Source organism: Cicer arietinum, chromosome 8 (genome assembly GCF_000331145.2).
Source record: "Cicer arietinum cultivar CDC Frontier isolate Library 1 chromosome 8, Cicar.CDCFrontier_v2.0, whole genome shotgun sequence".
Classification (NCBI taxonomy): Eukaryota; Viridiplantae; Streptophyta; class Magnoliopsida; order Fabales; family Fabaceae; genus Cicer; species Cicer arietinum.
The window spans coordinates 24,427,490-24,436,963 of record NC_021167.2 but is presented as its reverse complement, the minus strand read 5'-3'; positions in this window follow the sequence as shown (position 1 = coordinate 24,436,963).

The window sequence follows — 9,474 nt, the reverse complement described above, 5'->3', positions numbered from 1 at the left end:
ACAAGTGATGATTTTTGAATTATATTCAATTCTTTGAAGCAGCAAATTAAGCGAACGGATTCTATCAGATGGGTTAGTCAATTTTTTATTTTAAAATAAAGATTGAAACGTTGATTTTTTATAAATTTTACAAAGACACGAAATTAATGAGAAATGTAAAAAAATAAAAAATAACAAAATTTTTTTTTTTTTTTCTTATTAAGAATTGATCAAAATATTAGGAAGGAATCATAATAGAAGGGAATAGAGAGTTGTGAATGTTCCCTGTACAAGAAGGTGCTTGCAAAAGAAAGGAAATTCCATTGATGTGGAGGAAGATATAAAATAATTTTTCATCTTCCAATAAAACAATATCAGAGCAGTGCAACCTTGAGAAGAAAAGTAAAAGACAAAATAAAATAAAATAAAATAAAATAAAATAAAATAAAATAAAATAAAATAAAATAAAATAAAAGAAAAGAGAACCTTAAATTTGACATTAGGTTTAATTATAAAAAAGAAAAAAGAAAAAAAAAGACATGTGCAAGTCACAAATATGTTTTGTAAATATGCATATAACATTCAATCTCAACTATTGAAATTACCAATTCATGTATATCAAATACGATGCTTATCAAACAATTAGGGGTGGATAAATGTTAGTTATGAATTATAATCATTTGAAAACTGAACCGAAACGATTTTTAGTTTGAAAAAACTGAACCGAACTGATTTTCAGTTTAAAAAACCGAACCAAATTGGTTTATAAACCGGTTTATTTTTGAACCAAACTGAACTATTTATAAACCAAGTTTTACATAATTACCCCTAATTACTTCTAAAAAAAATCAATTCTAGTTTTTTCGAATAAAAAATTGGTTTGGTTCAGTTTTTCGAACTGAAAACCGGCTCGGTTCGGTTTTTTGAACTGAAAATTGATTCAGTTCGCTTTTTCGAACTGAAAACTGGTTCGGTTCGATTTTAGTTTTAAAAAATCAGTTCGAAAACAGTTCGGTTCTCAATTTTTATAAATCAGTTCAATTCAAAAATAGTTCGGTTCAATTTGGTTTAATTTTTTATTTTTTTGAACACCCCTACAAACAACCATGTCATTGATCCTTAGTAAAAAAAAAAGAAGAAATACTTTTAGCACAAACAAAGAAAATGTTCTAGAGAGATTTCAAATCATTTTGGCATACCACACAAGCGATGAGCAATCTACACCTTTGATTCTAATTATTTGTCTAGTGGGAATACAATGTTGGGAAATGAAGAGATAATTTTTCAAAACTCTTAAAAATTATTCTCGTGAGCGAAAAAATAACATAAACAAGGACCACGTAAGCAAAAAAAAATCACAAGTAGGTTAATGTGTTTACTTCTTGAAGCGTAGAGGGGACAATCACCACTGCCGCAAAGGAGCAACACGTCTACTCAGTCCACTCGAACGATTGACATTTGAAAAACATTGTGATAGTGGCTACGAGGATAAATGCACAAGAGTATCCGTAAAACTAAGGTGTGAGAGGCAAAAACATATATATATATATATATATAAAGCAGTTCTGGAAAACGCAGATTGATCTTGAAGCAGTTCTGGAAAACGCAGATTGATCTTGAAGCAGTTCTGGAAAACGCAGATTGATCTTGAAGCAGTTCTGGAAAACGCAGATTGATCTTGAAGCAGTTCTGGAAAACGCAGATTGATCTTGAAGCAGTTCTGGAAAACGCAGATTGATCTTGAAGCAGTTCTGGAAAACAAACATCAATCCTGGAAATAATTTTCATCCTATACTCTCATATAATCAACAAAAGATCCATCCAAGTCATATATATTCCAGAATTTGAAGAATCAAAGGCATGCTTCAATAAAGGCATATCACAAAGATCATTCCTCTTGAAAAGCAAATGCAAGTACAAGACTACAAGTAGCAAAGTACACTACTGATTTGAACTATTCTAAAGCCTGCACAAGTAACAGAAAAGCAGTACTCAAGGCTGACATACTGACACAAATCACAGAGTTCAAGGCCAGTTCATCACAAACCAGAAGATCAATCTTGGATCGATCTTCTGATGCAGCTCATCAATCTTGCTTTTGGCAGAATTTATCCAACAACTCTTTTATGACAGCTGGTCCCTTTCCAACAGTCACATGAGCTGTCATAAGCCTTCTTGGAGTCTATAAATGCAGCTGCAAGTTGAAGAACAAAACACAACAATCAACACCAAGCAAAAGATCAATATTTTCAATCATACTCAAGTGTCTCAAAATCTTTCTTATAGTTTGTTGTTTTGTTTTAATCTTTGTGTTGTAATCATTTACAACTGAGGTCTATTTACAGAATATATTTCTCAAACAAGAGTTGAGTAAATATCAAGATTCTAAATAGTCTCAAATCCATCACTTTGTAACTCAAGGTTGTTTTGTCAAATCTTGAGTAAATTGTAAAAATCCTTTCATGTTTTGAAAGGTAACTTGTTAAAGCCTTTCCAAAACAGTAAGGTAGAATTGAAGAAATCCTTTCTAGGTAGAAGGGTAGGAATTGTGTAAAGATCAAGATTGATCCATGAAAACCAAGAACGATCTTGGTTTGAACATTTAGTGAAAAATCTCACGGTTGTGAGGACTGGACGTAACCCGGGTTGGGTGAACCAGGATATATCCTTGTGTGATCTCTCTTTCTATCTCTATCTCTATTTATTTTATGCTTTACAATCATATTTTATATTGATAAAATTGATATTGTTGTTTCAACAAAACCAAGATCGATCTTCATCACTGCCAAGATCAATCTTGGATTGAGATCTTATTTTTTTTTACCTTCAAATATGCTCTCATTCCCCTTTTCTCTTAGGTTTATTGGGCCTTCTTGTACATTACGAACCCGAATTTCCAATTTAATTAAATCTTGTTTAATAAATATTTCATTTCGTCTCCGATTAATTATTATGTGCGTGTGACTTTATATTTTCCACGATCATAATTTATCATACAATAATTGACCCTTCATCTAAATGTATAATTGAATGCAAATCATAATGTGTGTCAGACTTGCAATGCCAAATTATTTATTTCTTGATCACATAGTAGACATGTAAATACAACGAACCCAATATCATATATTGATCAATTTTAGCATGATCATGTATTTCCACGAACTTGATCTATCAAGAGACCCAAGATCTAACTCTTGTTATGTAAAAGGGATAAATCATATCTACATCACTGACATCCCTCTGCATAGTTTATTAGGGGTCAATAACTATATTTATGATTGTCTTGTTTTAAACAGTGTTTGATGGCCTAAAAGTCTACAACTTTCCATGTAGGAAACATAGTGACTTCAAGTCGAATGATTATTCAATGTGGTCGCGTGAGAATCACTAATGGCAGTTACATAACAATTATGTAGTGTTTTTATAATGGATCAATTTAATATAAATATTAGTCATAATATTTATACTTATGCAACAACTCGATATCTCATATTTATGACTTGTGAGAAACAATCATTATTCTACTCACATAATAGTCTCAATGTATTATTGTTACTCTAATTAACAATTATATGTTAACTACAAATACTTTAAGATTAATGTTCAATAGAGTCTCATCATAAAGTCACACCTAATATTATATTAAATGAACTAACTATTCTTAGAACTTTGTTAAAATACACGATTAATAACATAACAGATGATGTCTTGAAGATGTATCCAAAAATTCAATATATGATTTGAATCTATGATACAAAGAATAATTTATATAAAATATAGATTGTGATAGGGCCTACATGAACATACTACTTCAACCAAGTTTCCACATAATGTTTTTAATCTTTTGAGGAACTTGAATAACACATAACTTGTTCCAATCCCCTTAAACCTTATATTCTTCTCGATTTAAAAGTCTTTCCTCAATTAGATCATTTTTCCACCCTTTGTTTGTACTATCAATTAGGGTATTCGTACATAAAGAGGAGTAAAAATATCAATGTGAGGATGATAACACGTGAATTATTTTCACAACGAATAAGTATTACAAATATTTATAGACAAACTATTTTCAACTTTCTATTTATGACATTCTTCCAACAATATTGTTCGACTTGCAAAAATTTGAGACCCATACATCCCCACTTCTTTCCATTAATGAGCATTTCCTAGCTCATTCACCTAATTCCTTTTTTTCCCTTCTAATGATACCCACCAAAAAAAGTTAAGATTTCATTGGATTTCTTCATCAATCGATGTAGGTAAAAGGAAAATGGCCATATAATATGCAAAGATAGTGTGAGCAACTAATTTTGTAAGTATCTTTCTTTATGCTTAGGACAAATTTTTACGATTCCAATTCAAGTTGTGACTCCAAACTTTTGGTATTTTGGCTTGAGGCTCTATCAAATGTATCCATGATTCCATGCATAGCTCAAGCTTTTTCTCATTCGAGACTAAAAGTAAAATAGAACAATTTTATACAAATTAAAAATTTATTTAATTTTTTCTAAAAGGATCCAATATTAATGTTTGTATAAAAATTAATTAATTACTTAAATTATACATTTGTTTGTATAAATATTTTTTTATATACTTCCTCTAGGCTTATTTATAAATATAATTATCTACATTCACACATAATAAGAAATTAGTTGGTCTTGATTTCATATCAAAAATAAGTTATACTAAAACATTATTGACAATTTATAATTATCACATTAAATTTGTATTGATATTGTGCACTCATATAAAAAAATGATAGTTGATTAGAAACATTCTTATAATAACTGTATTAAATAGAGTTTTATTTAGCAACTTTTACTTATATTTATAGTCACGAAATTATAATCTTTGCCTATACATTATCTCTCTCTACACACATTAATAACAAAATCATGATAACTATTTTTTTCTCTAGAATTGAGTATTATGCATGCAATTTAGGAGACTAATCCTCGAATCAAATGAGACTATACAATCTAATTTGTGGAAATCTATTGTTTGTACATATGAGAGATTATTTGTATAAGCAGTGGGACACGTGGCTCATAGAAACTCAATATTATTATTATTTTAATTATTATTATTATTATTATTATTATTATTATTATTATATTAGTAAAAGGTATACTTTTTGTAAAAGGGATATCCTTTTGGGATTACAATGATTCCCTTTTAATTATTATAAGAGAAATCTATCCCACTAAAAGTCGATTATTTTCTAGGAATATCCTAGTGAGATTACAATGACCCTTTATATTATAAGATAATTTTATCGCACTAATTAGCAAAAGTTAGCTGTATATAATATATATAGCACGAAAGAAAGCCACGATGAGTTTGTTTTCTTTCAAGAGCATAACATTTGCACTATTTAGTGTGTGATTGATGCTCAAATACAAATCATAGATACATTGTTTCTCATGAATATGCATGTATGCAATATTTGTGTTCTAACACAAAAATATGTTGGTGTCGTATGAGCCTTCAAGAAAATGAATATGAAGTTTGGGATTTGTTGCAAGTCTTTTGTTGGATATCAATTGTTGATCTAATAATATTATTTTGACTTAATTGCAGTTTTAGTTCTTTTATTATTATTAATTCACGAAAATAGTTTATCTATTTTAAAAGTCTACAATTTTGGCCACTTTGTCAGATTTTTGAACTAAAAAATGCATAATTGACATATTTTTAATGACGCGACATACAATTCTATAATATAGAATCATCTAGATATATTAATTATTCATATGTTATTAATTAAATTAAAAATATGAAAATTTTATAAAGTTAAAAGTTAAGTTTTTATTATGTTTTATTCCAATTTCATGAATGTTAATCATTTTACATATTATCATTATATGTCACGTTATTTAAAACATTTCACGTCGTCTTTTTTTAGTTAAAAAATCAAAAAGACCAATTTCGTGTATTAATAAAAATAGAGGAATTAAAATTAAAATTAAACCTATTATTTTTGAGTTTGATTGTTATGCAAATTGTTGTTGTTCACGAGCAAATTGTAAAATCTAATAGATTAGAGTGTGGCTTTATTTTAGATTATTGTAGAGGCATTTTATCCCGTAACAACAACTTCCAAGTTGTTTATACTAGACAACAAGCTAATGGTAAAACATATGCTTTGACATCTACCAATCATGCTCATTGCATTGACTATTATTACGAGTGCACAATTTATGTTAAGGATTACAAAGTATCTTGAAGGAGATTCACCGATTTTTTTGTTTGCATCCAATTTACATAAATTGGTGGAATGTAATTGAACCTAAAACTTAGTGTGATAACATATTTTGAAATTTATTTATGCAATCTTCATTATCTTTACTTTCATTTTTTCTTATTTAAGTTTTGCAGCATGTCTCTAACATAAGATCCAACAAACTTTACATAATAATATATATAGTTAACAACATGTTATGAAATTAATCAAAATAAAATATAGAAGAAAAGATATAACGATGAAAGATAGAAAAAAGAATAATATAATATTGTGTTATTCTCTTCAATTGTGTCTTCTTTACAATGGAAATAAGTCATCTTTATAGGACATGAAACTTATAGGTTGTAAGCATTTGAATGATCACATTTACATGAAAAATAAGGCTACTACATAATATTAAGGAGTAAGTGAATGACCATAATATTAAAGATCACTAACACTTAATCGATCCACTTAATCACTAATGAAATGATAGTCATAGGAACGTGGAAGGCAATGAAAGTGGACATCCACTAAATACTATATTCATGACAAAAATAGATAAATTATTGGCTTAGATTCTCGTAAGTATTTACTTATAATTATTATTTTTAAATGAATTATTCTTTTTATTTTGAATTGTGACGAGTCGATCTAAATCGATTTAACTCTATCTTTTATTAGGAGCTAAATGAGTCAAGTCAAAATGACTTGTCAATATATCACTAGCATTCATGAAAATGACATTAAATGTAGTTTTTTTTTTTAATTAAATATCTCTATTAAACTAACAGTTATGATTGACTGATGATATGAATATTTTTTACGCTATATTATATATAAATTAAATCGTATTTTAAAACATAAATTTTAAAACAATTTTTTGAACTTTCAAAAAATGAAATGCACAAGTTCCAACATAAAATTTATATATTTAATGCTTTAAAATATACCTTTATAATATAGGTTAACATTTACCTTCATAATTATAAATTAAAAAATTATTAATAAATATTTTTAAAACACTTATTCAGACCCTGAATATAACAATAAAATCTTGAACCTTGGTAATTTTATACTTGGAATCTTAAAATATTCAAACTTTCAATTTAAAGCAATTGTTAAATTATATAAATTTTAAAATAATGGAAGGAGGCAATAATGATTCAATTTAGTCACGTGGGCATCGAGGAGAATCCTGCTCGCAGTGATCCCACAATGTGATTGGTTAAGATATGATGAGATGAGGCCTTTTTATCAATCATGATGTTCCATATCCATAGTGGGACCATTTTATGAAAAGTACTATAAATCAATCAATATATTAATTGAGTTTAAATCATTAATAAATTTATGTGAAAAACAAATTGTTCGACACAATATAAATTTGAATTTTGATAAAAATAATTTTTTATTACATTTTATTTATTTTTTATTCAAAATCTAAATTATTAGAGTTTATTATTGTTAAAATTAGATGATTAAAATTATTTTTATTTTATTTTTGCCTCTAAAAGTGATACACCGTGTTAAAAAGTACAAACAATTGTGTGTTTGTTTAACAAAATAAAATTACTTTAAAATAAATTATATATTTATTTTTTACAAGAAATTATTTTAGTCCTAGTAAAATAAATTATATTTTTTTTACAAGAAACTTTAATCATTATTGAAATGTCAATATATGTTTTTGCAGATATTTTTTCAACATTATAAAAATTTCTCCACAAGAAATAAGCTCAAAAACGATTTCTAAATTCATATTTTCGTTACTTTTATCTTAATTATATGAGATCTAAAAAAAATTGTATTAACAATTAAAAAATTATGAATTTTTGTGGATTTTTTTTATAAAATTCTAAACATGATTGTAAAAATTCATTTCCGTTCAATTCTCTTACATACTTACCCTCAACTAGCGGTCTTGCTGGCCAATGCTAAATCATTTAGTTTGAGAATTAAACAATTATGGAGTTTTATGTTTTAAGAAAGCTTATATATTCTTGAAGCAGCCTTTAGGGAAACAAATTCTTTGGCCCATAGCTATTTTGACATATTAGCATTCCTTCTTCAAAGTCTCTTAGATTTTAGAGATTTTTAGTAACAAGATGCTTACATGTGACAATTTAATCTCTCAAGGTTTTAAAATTGCTTCAAGATGTGAGCTCTATAAATGTAAAATGGAGACTAGCATTCATGTCTTTTTATTCTGTTTTTTTGCAACTAAGCTCTGGTCTTGGTTAAGATCTATTTTTCACTCTCAAATTTAAAGTAGTTCGATTAAACATCTTCTTGTTATATGTTACAAAGGTTGGTCTCATCAATGCAGAGATATATTTTGGTCAACATCATCTTTACTATTGATACTATTTGATATTGTAGAAATAAAGCTCGATTTGAAGGAAAGAAACTTGGTTTTCAATAGTTATTGTCAATGTATATTTATTTAACAATCACACTTCTAGTACATTCACAAATTATATTCAGGAGAATTAAATTCTCAAGTATTTGGAACTCAACCTCCTACACCGCCTACCATCAAGGAAGTGATTTGGCGTCATTCCATAGATAATTTCATTAAATGAAATATTGATTGAGCTTCATTTGGATGTCCTAGTTATGCTGCATGTGGAGGTATATTTAGAGACTTCTATGGTGTTTTCTTGAGTTGTTTTGTTATAAATATGGGTATTACAACTGCACAATATTTAGAGATATCTATGCTACTTCACATGATTAATAGTCATTGGTAATATACTTTTCCTTTTAATATTTATGATATTTTTAATAAAATAGAATTAGTCTTCTTGAATATAGATTTTACTTGCGTCTATGTGTTTAAGTGTTTTATTGAATTTTAGTATAGTCTCATCAAATATAATTGAAATGTCAGATTATTTATGCTATACTTTTATACTCTATTTTTTAATAAAAAATATAAATGAAATAAAATTTTATCAAACTTATTCCTCAACTGTAAAATCTCAATTTGTAAAGAAGCTCTAATTCTTACGCAAATTGACTAATCAAATAAAAGTTTTCCAAAAATAAAATTTTGTCATGATTTTGTTTTTTTATTTAACACTCTTAATCGATTACAACAAATTAATCAACTAGATATTTGATTTGATCAATCAATTGGTAATTATCCAATCAAATATGAAATCGCTAACACTGATTATGGAATGACTATTGAGTGATGACCTAATTGATAGACTTTAAAATATGAAATAATATTACTAATACAATAATAAAAAATAATATTAATAATA